The sequence below is a fragment of the Ambystoma mexicanum genome, chromosome 2p (assembly GCF_040938575.1).
Source record: "Ambystoma mexicanum isolate Mex_15411 chromosome 2p, UKY_AmexF1_1, whole genome shotgun sequence".
NCBI lineage: Eukaryota > Metazoa > Chordata > Amphibia > Caudata > Ambystomatidae > Ambystoma > Ambystoma mexicanum.
The window spans coordinates 1,336,930,111-1,336,945,912 of record NC_090923.1 but is presented as its reverse complement, the minus strand read 5'-3'; positions in this window follow the sequence as shown (position 1 = coordinate 1,336,945,912).

Sequence of the window (15,802 nt, the reverse complement as noted above, 5' to 3'; positions counted from 1 at the left end):
TCTGGCTGAATTACTTTCTCCATCCAGGGATATTCCAGTTTCTCCAATCCAAGTGCATTCTACTTGTCCAGCCTGACAATATTCCCTGTTTCACAAGCACAGCAACAGTTACACCATTCCTGTACATTCCCAGTCTGACAGTTCGGTTTCACTGAAGCTGTTTTACACATGGGCATTTTCCCCGTGAGCACTTTTGCTTTTTTTTGTTTAAATTGGGGGGTTCCCCCAACCCTCTTCTAACCGACCCCGCCACCTCAGCCTGCCACCCATCAACCACCCAATCCCCTACCCCAAACACACAACACAAATATGTATATTTTTTTTTAATGGGAAAAACGGCTGCAGTGAAAACACCACAGTCAAAATTCCCACGTGTTAACTAGACACAGCGAAAACATGGTAAGCAGAAAATGCCAGTCTTTTCTCAGATTGACAACGCTGATATATTCCCAGTTTGCACTATGCCAGTGAAGTCCTACTTTTACAGTCTAGGAATTGCTCCAGTTTGCTGAATCCCAGTGCATTACTAGTTTGGCAATCCCTGTATTTTTCTATTGGGCGCTGTAACCAAGTAGACACACTTTCGGCATACACGTACAGCACTTACAATAGCAGTAGATGTACAGGGTTAAACATTCCTGCATGCTTACAACAGACTGTTGCACAGTGTGTGTCCCCTTCCCGCGTAATGCCATTACACAATCCAAAATTACCCTCCATTTACCGTTAGTGGACTTGGTAATCCAGTATATCCGTAGTTTGCATAATACCAACCTATGACCAGTCTGCACTACCCCAGTAAACTACCAGATTGAACTCCCCAGCTTATCAGCAGTTTGAAGATCCCATCACATGGAATACTAAAACCAGTGTAGCCAGAGTTTGCTATTTCTTGTTAACACAATCCCTGTATATTTCAAGTTTGAGCTTCCCTGTATATTCACAGTATTTCCAAATATGGTCAATATTGGACATTTCCAGTATCTTCAAAATTTCGCCATTCCGGTAAAATCTCAGTTAGTCAACCGCAGTATACTCCCAGGATGACAATCCAAACATCTTTTCAGGTTGTACTATCCCAGTACACAGTATTCCCAGTTAAACAATCCCAGCATACTCCCAGTGAGGAAAATCCCATTGTTTGACAATCCAAGCATTTTTCCAATTTTGTAGTTTTATGAATCCAGCATAGTCCAATTTGATAAACCTAGCAAGTTCTCAGTTTGCACAATCCCAGTACATTCACACTTGGGCAAACTCAGTGCACTCTCAGCCAAAAAAGGCCCACTTCGGCAAACTAAGCACACTCCCAGTTTGACAATGCCAATACGCTTCCAGCTTGCCGCCTCCTGGTATATTCAAGGTGGCCAATCACAGGATAATCCCAGATTTGCTTGAGTTTTACATTTTGCGAAGCATGTGTAAGGTGACAGGTGCAAATCTGCAATGGTTGCAGGAATCTCCTGGCTTGCTCCAATGCTGCAAATCTTTGTGAATCAGGCCAATGGTTTGTAGGTGTGACACAGAATGAACAGAACATTCATGAGCCTGTTCTTCTGCCTGTTGTGTAAAGGGGCCAGAGCACAGTATTCCTGTGCTAAAGGTGAAGGGATGTGCACCGTGCACACCAGCTCTCTGCTACTCATTATCCTTGCCCGATGGTCTCACGTGTCCTGCATAGACAAATGTTCAATGAAAGCCGACTATGTTAGTTCGGAATGCACTGAGTAAAAGCTTTTGATTGGCTTACAAGAAAAGGCCCTTTATGTAGGGAAACAAGAATTAAATTAGGCTATATACTGTAATGCATTTAAAAAAAGGTAATGGCCCTCATTACAAGTATGGCGGTAAGGGAACAATGGCGCCAGTATCGCTACCGGCACCGTTGCTACAGTACCGCCATACTAGGAGTTCTGCTCACGGGTGCCTTTGCAGCCACCAGGTCTTACCTGGTGGCCGTACCGGCACCCGTGAGCAGAACATGATGGTAGTACCGGTACCGTTATTAACGTTACAGATGCTACCACACTCCCCATTCCCATTGAGCCGGGGCTCAATGGGAATGGGGATGTACTGGCCCGACACCCGCGAAAGGGCAATTACCGGGTCTGGCTGGGCCGGAATAGCCCGGTAATTGCCCATTCGCGGGTGCCGGACCCAGATGTGAGTTTGGACGTAGCCTTGCTGGTAAAACCAGCAAGGCTACCTCCAACCTTGTAATGAGGCCCACTGTCTTTGACTCAAATATGGAGTCTATATGAAATGCACGCTGGGTGAAGCAGCGTACGTTTGTTTCCAATTCTCTGTGAATGCCTAATTTCTGAATATCGGCTGCATTTTCTGAAAACACTGGAAAAACATCTTGTTTTTGCCCAGGCCAGTCAAGGTTTGTCTTGAATTCCGCAGGAGCCGAAAAGAGTTCTTTCGGCTCCCATGAGAAACAGAGAGTGTTTACTTGTCACAGCATTCCACAGAGTACATCGGCTGGGTCTCTATCAAGTACTATCAGCAGGTGACCTTTCTGGAGAAGTACTAGTCTGTAGTTGTGTAAATTAGATTGGGGGGAATCAGACGAGGCAGGCAAAGAGAGACACACAGCTGAACTGAGAGACGGTGGACGCACCGCATCCAGTTCCAGTCCTGTTGTGCTGTCTCTCTCTGCCAAGCCTGTCTTGAGAGGCTGTCCAGTGAAGTTCTTGGCAGGGATGAAGTGGTGCGAACCTATGCCAACGGTGATGTAACCTTTTTTGTAATTCTGCATTTTATTTTGGAATGTTTATTTGAGTTAATAAACGGCCATATAAGTGCCAGTTTTATAATCACTGAGAGTGAATGAATTATTGCGTTCAAAGAGTACATTGCCTTCCTTTTCAATGTGTTGGGAAAAATAATAAGATATATAGACATCCATGCACTGATAGTCGGGAGAGCAAAACATTACTTATATTTAACTCTTGTATTTGTTTGTTATCTAAATGCACATGATTTAATAGACCAATCCTCTGACTATTTCACATAATTAATATCTAATTACATTGTGTAAATGGGTTGCTTTATGGGGTTATAATCTGTTATTTCATGCACTGCATATGGTTTATGGATTGCATTTCACAACCTGAAATAAGCATGGTTTCCTTTGACTTCCAGTCTGGTTCTTGCTGTGGCCAGAAAGGGCCTACGGCCAGAACGCCTGCTCAAGCCAAGACTCCACCAAGCTCATCCCTTTTCCTGACATCTTCTTCCAGACACAGGGATCCTTCCCCCCACTGCCTATAGATTCACTGCAGAGCTCCTCTTACTTTATTGGACCAAGGAACCTTGCTGTTTTGGGTCTGTTAACTGATTACTTATAGCCCCATTGTAGACCAACTTAGAACTTACTTCTGCTTCTTCCTAGCCAGCCATTCACCCCTTCCCTTTCCGATCACTTCTCTACCCTCTCCCTCCCTTGGGCTTCACCCTTTCTTCATTGTCTTCACCTTCTGGGCCTCTCTGCTGCATTTGACACTGTGGACCATGGCATCCTCATGGAGAGACTGCCACTAGCAGGGCCCTCTGGCTCAGTCCTGGACTGGTTTGGGTCCTTCCTTTCTGACTGTGGGCACGCAGTCTGTTTCTCTTCCTTCTTTCATTTCACCTCTTAGATCTCTCACCTGTGGTGTTCCCCAAGGTTCGGCTCTTTAGTCTCTTCTTGTCAATATTAATATCCAGCCTCTTGTGACGTTGATTCACTTTTTAGGTTTTGGTGTTCCTCATATGTGGGTGAAATGTAGATTTTGGGGCGGCTTGAGCTCTCTCTTCTTGTCACAGCTGAGCAGTGTCATAAGTGTCTGTCTGCCATTCATCTCTGTATGGGCAAAAATTGGCTTCGCCTTAACGGAGATAAAATGAAGGTCCTTATTGTTGGTGCCACCTCTGAGTCCTCAGGATGGTCCTCTGCCTTCTGGCAGGTCGAACTTGGCCCCCTGCCTTCTGTGTCCTTAGTGGTAAAAAAACAGGGTGTGAAGATTTCTGCCTCACTGTCTATGCAGGCCCAGGTCAGCGCTGTATGCCAGTCTGTTCACTGAAACTTTGCATCCTGCATAAGGTTCCATCTTACCTTCCTTGTTCGCACCGTCCCATGGTAGTATCTTCACTTACATCTGGATCTTTGGATTATTGTAACTTTCTTTTGCTGGGGAATCCCGGTTTAATACTCCAGTGATTACAAGTCCTTCAAAACTCTGCAGCCAGGCTGGCCACTGGGGCTGCTTGCTATTCCTCTGCTTCCCCCATTTTGGTTGCTCTGCGCAGGGCTAAACGGATAAAGTTTAAGGCTCTTTGCCTCGCCCATTGACCCTCCTAGAGAACAGGGCCTGAATATCTGCAAGTCAAATGTATTCAGTATGTTCCCTCCCGCTCTTTGCGTTCTTCTACCTCCCTGTGGATTCTTGTTCCCCAGTTCAAACTTTCCTGTGTGGGAGGTCGTTCCTTCTCTGTTGCAGCGGCTCAATTATGGAACTCATCCCCGTTGTCCCTGCGGGAGTTTGTGGACCACCTGTCTTTTCGGCACACCCTGAAGACCTCACTATTTTCACCCCTCGTTTTTTTGTGTGACCTCATCGCGATTGCTCCTTTATAGCTTACCCTCTGAGCGCCATGATGCTTTAATTGGTGAACGATGCGCTAAATAAGTGCAGTTAACATAACATATGTCTTCTACCCTCCATCATGCATCTTGATTTCACTCCATTCCTCTGTCTATTCACTCCCCCTTCCCATCTCTCATAGTCTTCAACCTCAACTTGGTCTAACTCTCTGTCAGTGTCCGGCCTCACCATCTTCTTCCTTCCCCCCTGCACCTGCACCCCTCAAATAAGACAATCCTGTGCGCCCAGGTTCACCAACCTCATCAATCCCCCTTGCCTTTCAGACAGCACCTGTTCCTCTACCCTACCTCCTATCACTGTTTCATACGGCCTCTGGAATGCACAGTCCCTCTGCAACAGGTCTTACAACATTACTGACCACTTTCACTTATTGCTACCGCAGAAACCTGGATCTCCCCTTAGGACTCTCCTACACTAGCAGCTTAACACACTGGCTAGGCTACCTTTTCCCACTCTCCCAGACCTGCTGGAAAGGGTGGCAGTGTGGGGCTTCTCAAAAATAAGGCCCTCAACACTACCCCTCTACCCCACTCTGACATCAACTCTTTCTCTTTTGAATATGCCACTATTCAACTGCCGCCTCCTACTCTTCTCACTGTTCTGGCTCCCTATCAAACCCCTGGACCTCCAAACTCCTTCTTCCCTGATCTGACTCTACTCCTTGAGTCACTTCCTACTAACATCCCTGTTGCCATGCTGGGGGACACTAACTTTCCCAAGCCCTTTGCAGCCACCTGCCTTGAACTTTAATCCCTGCTTTCTGACCACTCTCCCTACTCCCTCTATGGCCAGCCTATCTACTCTGGTGGGATCTCTTTTGGCCTTGTCTTTCTCTCCAATTTACTTGCCTCCTCTGATCTCTCCATTGACCCCTCTCGCTCTGATCACTCCGTTGTTCACTTTAACATCTATGTCCTTCCACCTTCTTCTCCTCATCTCCCCTCTTCAATAACTATGGGGAAATTCAGAAAGGACTCTCTTGCCCCTCAGCTTGACGATTCATTTTGCCCTATTCATGCCTCGTCCCTTGACCTTGCTTTTGCAGACTTTTACCAGGCACTTAAGACTCCATTTGACCAACGTTATCCTGCTCACACATTCACACCTTCCTATCCCCAACCTTGGATCCCCTCTGATATTCAGACCCTCACACCAAACGTGCATGCTGAACTATGACACTGGTGCAAATTATTGACATGTTCCCTACTCCTAGCCTACAAAAAGTCCCTTGCTGCCCTAACCACTACACTGGACTCGTCCAAATCCTCCTACTTCACAAATCTAATACCCTCCCTTCGCAGTCTCCCAGGCAAACGTTCATCTACTCTCCAATCTTTCCTCACACCTACCAAGCCAATATCCATTGCCTCATCCCTTACTGCTAATGTCTTTGCTTACATACTTTCCTCTACAATGCATGACAGTCTCATAGCCCCTCGTTCTCTCCCTCCCGAACTCTCCTTCTGTCCACCAACTCTCCCCCTACCTCTTCTATGCTGGATGACTACTCCCCTTCCTCTCTTATTGCATTAGCATCCATCCTTCGCAGTGCCAACCCATCTTGCACTCCTAGCCACTCCTTTGCTCCTCAAAAGGTCAAAGACTTAGTCTCAATCACATGTTCTTATCACTCTGATCTCTTTAACCTCTCTCTCTACGCTGGACTCTTCCCTGCCTCTGTCAAATCTGCAACTGTCTCACCCCTACTGAAGAAACCCTCTGCTGACTCAAACATCCCAACACACTATCACCCAGTATCTCTCCTTTTCCGTTATTTAAAATTTCCTGACTGGCAGTTCTTCGACTGGATAGTACCTTTAGGATAATGGCCTTGGAGATTCACTTCAATCTGTCTTCCGTAATAAACGCACCACCGAAACTGCACTCACGCATGTCTCCAACTTTCTCTCTAATGCTCACCACTCCAAACTCTCTTCGATATACATCCTTTGGGACATTTCTGCAGCTTTTGACACTGCCGACCGCTCCTTTGTCCTCATTCTGCCGGACCAAGGTTTTTGCAAATCTGACCTTGCCTAGATCACCTCCTCCCTGGAAGGTTGATCCTTTGGAATCTCTTAGATATCACAAACATCCGACACCAACCCTCTCTCTATCGGTGTGCCCGAAGGATCAGTCTTTAGACCTCTGCTCTTCACCCTCTATACCTCTGCCCTACGAAGACTCATCTCAGCCTTTACCTTTCACTAACACCTTTTTGCTGATGACACTCAAATATTTTTCTCCTTTCCCTTCTCTACCCAAGCCATCTTGGAACAGATTACGAACTGTCTCACTGCAATTCGTCACTCAATGGTTCTCCTCTGACTCATGCTGAACTCTTAAAAAACAAACAGAAGTAATTTTTCGCCCGGCTTCCAATGCCATCCCTCCACTCCCCTCTCCTATTTCCTTTCCACCTGATCTTCTTGCTTCATCACCCAAGGCTCACAAACCTGGGGTCCTCTTTGATAGCGACCTACGACTGCAACAATTCATCACTACCACTGACGCTCGTATTAACCTCCTCATCATTATGGAAATTCTTCCTTTTCTTACTAACCACTCTACAAACACTCTAATATCCACTGAAGTGCTCAGCAAAGTGGACTCCTGCTCAAGCCTACTCTTTGGCCTTCCTCTCTACTCCTTACTCCCGCTAGACAAAGGCCTCAACTTTACTAACTGAACTCTCTACAACCTACCCAGATTCTCCCAAATGTCTACCTACCGACAACAAGCTGGTTGGCTCTCCATGCATAACAGCTCTGTTTTCAAGTTCCTTCTCCCAGTCCACAAAGCTATCAATAATAGTCTTGCTCCTCAGTACCTGTCTGATTGTATCTCGGTTTACTCACCATCACGTTCCCTCTGATCCTCCTCTGCACTCAACCTCACATTTCCTTATCTTCCCCATGCCTCCTCTCACTTCTGCTGTTTCTCCCTGCTTGTCTCGGTACAGTGTCCTTTCATCAACAGTCGTTATTTCAATCGTTTTTTTAATGAAAACGTTTTAATGAAAAAAATGCCACAAAATATATAGGGTGAGTTGGGAAAGTGTATATAAGAGGTGGAGGGGGTTGAGAACAGTTAAAAACAATAGGGGGTGGGGAGTTTGGGGGGAACTCCCACAAAATAAAAAAAAAGAATTTCGATTAGTTTTTTCTTTCAAACATATTTGTAAAAAAACCCATCCGAATAACGACGGTCGATGAAATGACATAGAACTCACATCTCGCTCCACTGGAACTCACTGGCCATAACAAACAAAGCTAGCCCAACTGTGGATCTCTTCAAAGCTTGGCATTAACTTCACTTACTTGCTAAAAAGGAAGCTCTCCTGCCCTCTCCCCCATCCTCGCTACCATACCCCACTGCGTCCTCCAGTGATGCTTAATGTTATTTTGCACTTTTAATGAGTACTCCTCCTTAGTTTGAAGTACTTAGGTGAATATTACCTTTGTAAGTCACCTGTTTTCTTATATACATTTTGATGGCTTGGCATTGTCCTTGGAACATGTCTGAATGTTTTACACCCTCATAAACTGGATCGCAACTTGTTCTCATCTTTATGCTATTTTGACAAGCATACTTCCACCATCTGTAAATGTGTTAATGAAAGTCATTTCTGATAGAAATCGACAACCCTGTTCTTTAACTAAATACAAATACAAATATTCCCGGTTTACACAATCCAAGTCTACTCCAAGTTATACTTCAGTATATTTCAAAATTGTAAACTACCCAAACGTTTCTAACGCCAGTACCCTACTGCTTGCACAGTCCCAACATATTCCCTGCTGCCATGATCCTGATGCATTATGTATTTTGGCAGTGCACTGGTGAGCAAATCCGGCAGTGGCAATGTCCACTTAAGTGTTTCACTTTCCTCACTGCGTGAAACCACTGAATGTGTGCAATGTAACTTTTTCCTGGTATATTTTTCACCCTTCAATGTGAAAATCCCATACTGGGATTTGTACCTGGAGATTTGACCCTTCTTTGTGAATCAGGATGCTTTTACAATAGCAATTTCCATCTGGCCCAAAATGCTCGCTGTTTGCACTGGATTCCTTGTGATTCACTGTTCTCCCGCTCTTTGTGCCAGTGCAGACACACATTGCAGTTGCTGCAGTTGGTATCAGGTAATAATGTCCCAATACATAATATCCCCATACATAATATTGCTGGGAAAAGCCATTGGCGACACAATATATGTTGACATTATGTCCCCTTCTCCCATTTAAAAAAAAAAGGAGTTGCAGGGGTGTCCCCCGCATGTTCAATGTAATAATGTCTCTGCAAAAAAAAGGCGACTTTTTTGTCAGGGGACATTTTTGCGGGAACATTATTACATGGGACCGCCACAGTTTGCAACGGGTCGACAAAAAGCTTTGTGGATCTTGCCCGCTGTGGCTCAGATGCACAAACCTGAGATTTATTTTACCAAATCCATTTAGGAAGAACTTCCATAAGGTTCTCCCAACGCTCCCTAAAAGTCTGCTCCATGGAAACCTTAGGAGACATGGTGAAAGATAATAGGAAGAATACTAAACTTCTGGCTTTTTTCGTGCCTAAAATATTCCCAAACAATTTTGTTCATTGTAGAACAATTTCAGAATGCACATTTTAGCCTGAAGACCATGAACGGATAGCCAAGTCGGGAGAGGTGCTGCCCTGTGCATTGTGTGTGCCTAGGCCAAAATGGATCTATTTCGAAATTGCTTTTCTGTTCTGTTCTTTCATTGTGCAATGAGAGTTTTGAAATGGATCTCCCCACCCCCTGCCCCGCTGCCTACCTTCCCTCACTCCCCCTCACTATCAGGGGTCACTCCCTAGATCCCTGTCCCCTCCTACTACCACTATCTTCTCCCTCCCCCAACTCACCTCTTCCATTATCCAATGACGCCCCCAGGAACCACAAACCCTCCCACCACGTTGCAGCCCTTCACTCACAAGGCTGTCTGCCCCACCCACCCCCCACACCCCACTCTCCCCACTTACTTTTCTTTGCTGGGCAGCTTTCGCTTTCTTGTTTGTGTAATCGACATTTCACGCACACATTACGCACATGACGTCAATTGCGCAATCAAGAAAGCAGATCATCCCACGCACACGTGTTAGGGACAGATTATTTAACATTTGCTTGGTTTTAAAAACTAAGCAGATGTAGTTTTCACCAGTTTTGCTGCTTGTCTAACATGGAATGGAGCAAACAGGTTTGCTTTTGGCCCAAGTCATATTACATGAAGATGTTTGCACTGGGTTAAAAAGCAGCATATTCTGAACTTTGATCCTTTTTTGATGCAAACTCGCTTCTGCCTATAGTTCAATTAGGATTTCAACCTTTTAATTCCACAGAAACTGTGCTTCTTCATGTTGCTAACTGTCTTCTAGCTGCCCATCTTGCTAAGCATTCATAATTTCTTGTTTGATTAGATCCTTCAGCTGCGTTTGACAGAGTGGATCACACTTGACTTCTTCCTATTCTTTCCTCAATGGAACATTCTGGCACTGTCCTTCACTGGTTTGCTTCTCTTCTTTCTTGTCAGACTTATTCTGAGGCCTTGGCCAGACATGCCTTTACTTCCTATCTTCTTTTATATTTTGTACAACATGGCTCAGTCCTTTTTCTCTTTTGTATCTTTATACTACACCTTTTTCTGCAATTATTTCCCCTTTTCATCTTGTGACAGAGCCAGGGACCGTCCCAGTGGTGGGGCGTGGGAGTTAGGAGGTTCGCAGTGTCCGTCTCTTCTACTTGAGGGTCCGTCCCTTCTAGTCCTGGGAGGATAACTCAGAGGTAACATACTCTCCTTGGAAGAAAGATGACACGGAGCACCACAGGTTCGATACCCGGGTCTGCGCTTAGAATCCTCTGGGTATTAAGCGCGTTATACATAACCTATCATATCATATCATATCGTACTTGTGCCTATATACCAATGATAAGCACAACTTCTGATTGCCACATAACTTGCATACAAAACGCCCGCTAGCGTCTTTTCTCTTCTAGAACAGCAAGATCCAGAGGTGCTTGTGGCAGAGGACGCATGTGACCCACCAGCCAGCGAGCTAGCACAGATCAACACGGCAGCAGAGTGGTGCACGCTACGGATCTCAGACCACCCACCTAAGAACTTGAAAAGTGACTGTGTTTACTACGGCCCGCCATTGTGGAACACTTGCGGACCCGCATACAGAGACCACGCACAGAGATACTTTGGCACTCATTATGTATTTCACAGGCCGGCATTGCAGAACTCTGGCGGACCTGTGTTAAGAGGGGTTAGGGAGGTTCAGAGGCATTATAAAGCCTTGCACCTGTATGGGACCACCCAGAAGAAAGAACAAGCAATTGCCTCGAGAACCAGTTGGGAGCCAGGACAAATGGAAAGGGAGGAGGTCACACAAAGGGACAAGGGGAAGAGAGCAGTGTGGGTTGTTCAGGTGAGCTAAAAGGAGGGGGAGACGGACCAAGAGATCTATAGAAGGAAGGATAGTGCAGGAGAGAGTGAAAGAGGATTGTAAAGAGTGTGAGCAAGGTGAGGTAGTGGTTAGTGAGAGAAAGTCGTACTGCATGTGCGTGTGCTTGTATGGGGAGCTAAAAGACGGATTGAAGTTAGGTGTAAGAGTAGGGCGTGTTTGTGAGAGTGAGTGAACCAGGTGAGTGGGAAGAGTGAAAGAAGGATGACGGTGGGAAAAAGAAGGATTTAGTGTACAGTAGAGTGGACGGGGAAGAGTAGAGGAATGGGGAGGATAAGAATAGTAGAGTGGAGAGGGGAGAGTAGTAGAAAGGAGGGCTGAGGGTAGTAGTCGGGATATTAGCAGAACGAGGGAGAGTAGCAGTGGACAGAACAACATTCGAGGGGCAGTGAGAAGAAGAACGAAGGAAAGAGAGAGAAGAGCAGTAGGACGAGAAGGACAGAGATTAGAAGGAAGTGATCAGGGCAAGAGGAAACAGGTGTGAGAGAGAGCTGAATAAGAACTTGGGAGAGTGAAAGGCCGCACTCCTTGTTTTTTGCATCTTGTTCGACCCCAGGTTGGGATCCACCTAGAAAGTCTGGAAGGGAGCAAGAGAGATAAGCTGATTAGCTTTAGGCCCTCATGACCAGTCAGCCAGAATCTAGAAAGTAGGGCTTAGCGATCTCTAGTGGCCATCTTTGCATTTAGGGATGCCTGGGATAGGGAGGGACCAGCCCTTGGGAGACGGGAAAGAGAAGGACAACCCTTTAAGATACCCTATTTGAAATTGTTAATAAAAAAAACCTTGAACCCTCTTTAAGAATTGATGCATTCTATAGGCCATCTGTGACACTAGGTGTCATTGTGGAATTGTTTATACCCAGATATAGAGATCACCCACAGCCAAAGGAGATTTTAAGGATAATATCAGGGATGAAGACCTCCTGAGTCACCACTAGAGCAACAGCCAGAGCAGAGATATGTGACTTTTAAGGAGATGAGAGGTGGTAGTCCCACCTAGGGGCAAGGAGGGCCTTGCCCCTCGGTTAAGGGTTAGGGTGGAACTGGGCTGAGGGTGGAACTTCCAAAACAGACATATGGATGGATCACTCCCAAATCGGGATGGGCCCATAAACATTCCTTGGATGTGGGTAATTGAATTGAATTATTGATGGAGGTAGTTCCGGAATTAGTGCGCTTAAACCTGACAGCTGGACAATTGAGCCTAGAAAAGGCACAGAAGAATTTACTCAGCCAATTCTACTGGTCTGTAGTGCATGCTCAGATCAAGCCGTTCTGCGCTGTTTGCCCGATCTGCGCAAAGACTTTGCCAGGTGAGATGCTCAGAGCACCCCTCCAACGATTACAATCATACAGGTTCCATTCTATCACATTGGCATGGATATCATGAGGCCCCTGGAGCCCTCCAGGGCAGTGAACAAGTGCATCTTGTTATCTTACACTATGGCACCAGGTACCCAGAGACATTTCCCCTGAGGAACAGCAATACCAAAGCTGTACTCAAGGTGTTCCTACCATTCTTCACCCGAGTCAGCTTTTTGGCAGAAATCTCACAGATCAGGGCAGCAGTTTCATGAACAAGCTGATTGGTGAAATGATGACCCTTATTAAGATCAAGATCCTAGTGTATCACCCTCAAACTGTTGACCTTGTGGAGAGGTTTAACAAAGCCCTGAAGAACTAGGACAATGTAATCCCATGTGTCCAGTTTGCTGCGAGGAAAGTGCCCCAATCATCTATCAGGTTGCCTCATTTTGAGTTGGTGTAAGGTTGGTAACCAACGGATGCCCTCTCCATCATGAGTGAAGAATGGGAAAGTACAGCGAGTCGACAGATCAGTGATCACCCCATCATAAAAAAATACCTGGGAATTCAAGGCAAAAGCACACAAACTGGTGAAAATGCATCTTCAAATTTCCCATGCCAATATAGGGAAAGCCTACTAAAAAATAGCCGAGGTAAGCACTTTCCAAGCCAGAGACAAAGTCATGATGCTACTCGCCACCACCCACAACATATTGCTGCCAAGATGGTATGGACCATATGTTATTACAGAGGTTGTGTCCTGTCTCACCTATAAATTACAATAGGTCAACCAAAGAAAACCTACGCAGCTATACCATGTCAATAGGCTAGAAGTATGGCAAGCGACTAGTAATCCCCAGCTCCTGATTCTCTATGAGAACAATAGCTGTCAACCCAAGTCCAGGGAGTCACAATTCCTGCAGGGCTTTCTACATCTAGCGACAAACTACTTGCAGAATTACTGGAGAATTATCCTGATGTGTTCTCACTGAACCCAGTTAGGGTACGAGGGGTGGTCCACAAGATCTAGACACCACCTGGAAGAGTGATTAGACTGGAACTGTACTGTCGGCCGGAGGCAAGGAAGAAACTTGTCATGGGAAGAACTATAGAAAATGTTGGACCTAGGCGTAATCAAAAAGTGTTACAGTGGGTGGTCCTCTCTTATTGTATTGGTCCCAAAGCATGACAATAGTTTATGATTTTGTATCGGGTTTCGAAGACTTAAAGAAACATACAAATGTGATGCCTACCCAATGCCCCAGATAGATGAAGTGGTGGAAACTCTGGGAGAGACCAACTTAATTTCAACACTGGACCTCACAAAGGGTTATTGGAGAGGGGAAGAGTAGCAGAAAGGAGAGGCGAGAGTAGTAGAAAGGAGGCCTGGATGTAGTAAAGGGGAGATTAGTAGAGCAAGGGACAGACAAACTTTGGAGGGATAGTGAGAGGAAGAAAGAGGGAAAGAGAAGGAAGAGTGGGAGGAAGAAAAGGACATAGATTAGAAGGAAGGGAAAGAAATGCAAGAACATCAGGATGAGGAGACAAAAGGGCATGAGAGGAAAGGTTGAGTGAAAACATAGGTAATTGAAAGGCACCACTTCTTGACATACTTTTTGCATCTTGTGGAACCCCAAGTTGCATTCCATCAGACATTCTTGGTGGGAGCAAGAGTGATAATGCGACTGCCTTCAGGCCCACACCAGAAGCCACCTGGAACCTAAATCGTCAGGGTTTCTGTCTGATCTGTGGTAACCATTTTGGGATTTAGGGATGCCTGGGCTCTGGAGAGACCTGTTCACAGGAGAAGAGAAAGAGGGGAGGTGGCCCTTAGAGAAACCCTATTTGAACTTGTTGATTAAAAAAACCCATGACCCTCTTCAAGAGTTGGTGTGTTGTTGAGGCCATCTGTGACAATTTGTCCTGTCACTTTTATGCTGATGATTCTCACGTCTTCTTTGCTTCTAATTTTACTAAACCACTGCCTTCTACTCTTTCTTCGTGTCTATCTGCAGTCTAAGCCAGGATGCTTACATGCTCACTCCATCTTAATCCCTCCAAAATGGAAATTCTTTATTTTCCTGCAAAAATTCCTTCACCTTCCCTCCTCGATCTTTTTCCCTCAATGCATCTTCCTTTGTGCACTTCTGCCCGTAACCTGGGTGTTCCTTTTGATCCTTCGCTCTCCTTCTCACTTCATATATCGCACCATGAATGTGCCGGTCACTCTTCAATATTTAAAACAATTCGCCTTTTCTTACATTTGAGGGCATTAAACCTCTAACTTCTACACTTATTTGTTCACTTCTTGGTTATCGCTAAGCTCTTCTTGTCGGTCTTCTTGCTAATGCCCTTGTGTCCCTCTTTGATCAATCTTTAAGTCCTTTGTTCATCTTCTGTTCCGCTGGTCACCTCAATTTTCTATATATTTTTCAATGGCTTCCCATTCACCCTGGTGTACTTTTTCATTTTCTCTGCATTGTTTTTAAAGGGATCTATGTGATTATTGCGATGACCGAAAATGCCGACTTTTTTTTATTTTAAACCCCTTTACACCACAAATATATGCGGGGGGAAGGCCCCTGCATCTCCCCCCATATTAATATTATATTCTATACCCCCCAAATATATATGTGGTGTAAGGGGGGGGTAAAAAAAATCAAAGTCGCCATTTTGGGCCGTCGTAATTGTGAGGACGACATTTTGGTACGATTCCTATTTAAAGGTGTTTTGCTGCTTTGATCGCCTTATTTTCCCTGCCACATTCTGTTCCCTCTGCATATGAGCTCCTTTGGTCTGTTCCATGCCCTCCTTCCGCCCAATATCGCATTAGGGCGTTCACTCGACTTATTGGAATTGCCTGCCTTTTCATGCACGTGTTGCTACTTCTTTTGCTGCTTTCTGTTCTGTACTTTAACAAACGTGTTCTTTCCTCTTGTGCACCTACTACTTGTTTAACATTCTGAAACAGATGGAACATCGTATGCTTCATTAGTTTGACTATTTATTGCACTCCTGTACTGTTGTTTTACTTGCAAAGCACTTTGGTTAAAGCACTTTATAAATTCAATAAAGCAAGCTCAACTACGAATAAAGCACTATGATGTTTGTACTATATTTGCTGTGGGGCGTAATACGAAACCGATTGTGCCTAAAAGTCCCACTTTTTACATTGAAAAATTATATTGGTGTTTCTTATTGTAAAAACAGAAATAAAATGTAAAATCACTTGGTGTGCTCTGTTTTAATGCTCACTTTTCTACACCGGTGCAACATTAGGGAAGCTGGTCCCAGGACTCTGGCACCCTTCACCATTGGAGGTCTTGTACCAATTGGATGGTGAAGGTCAAAGAGCAAAGCAC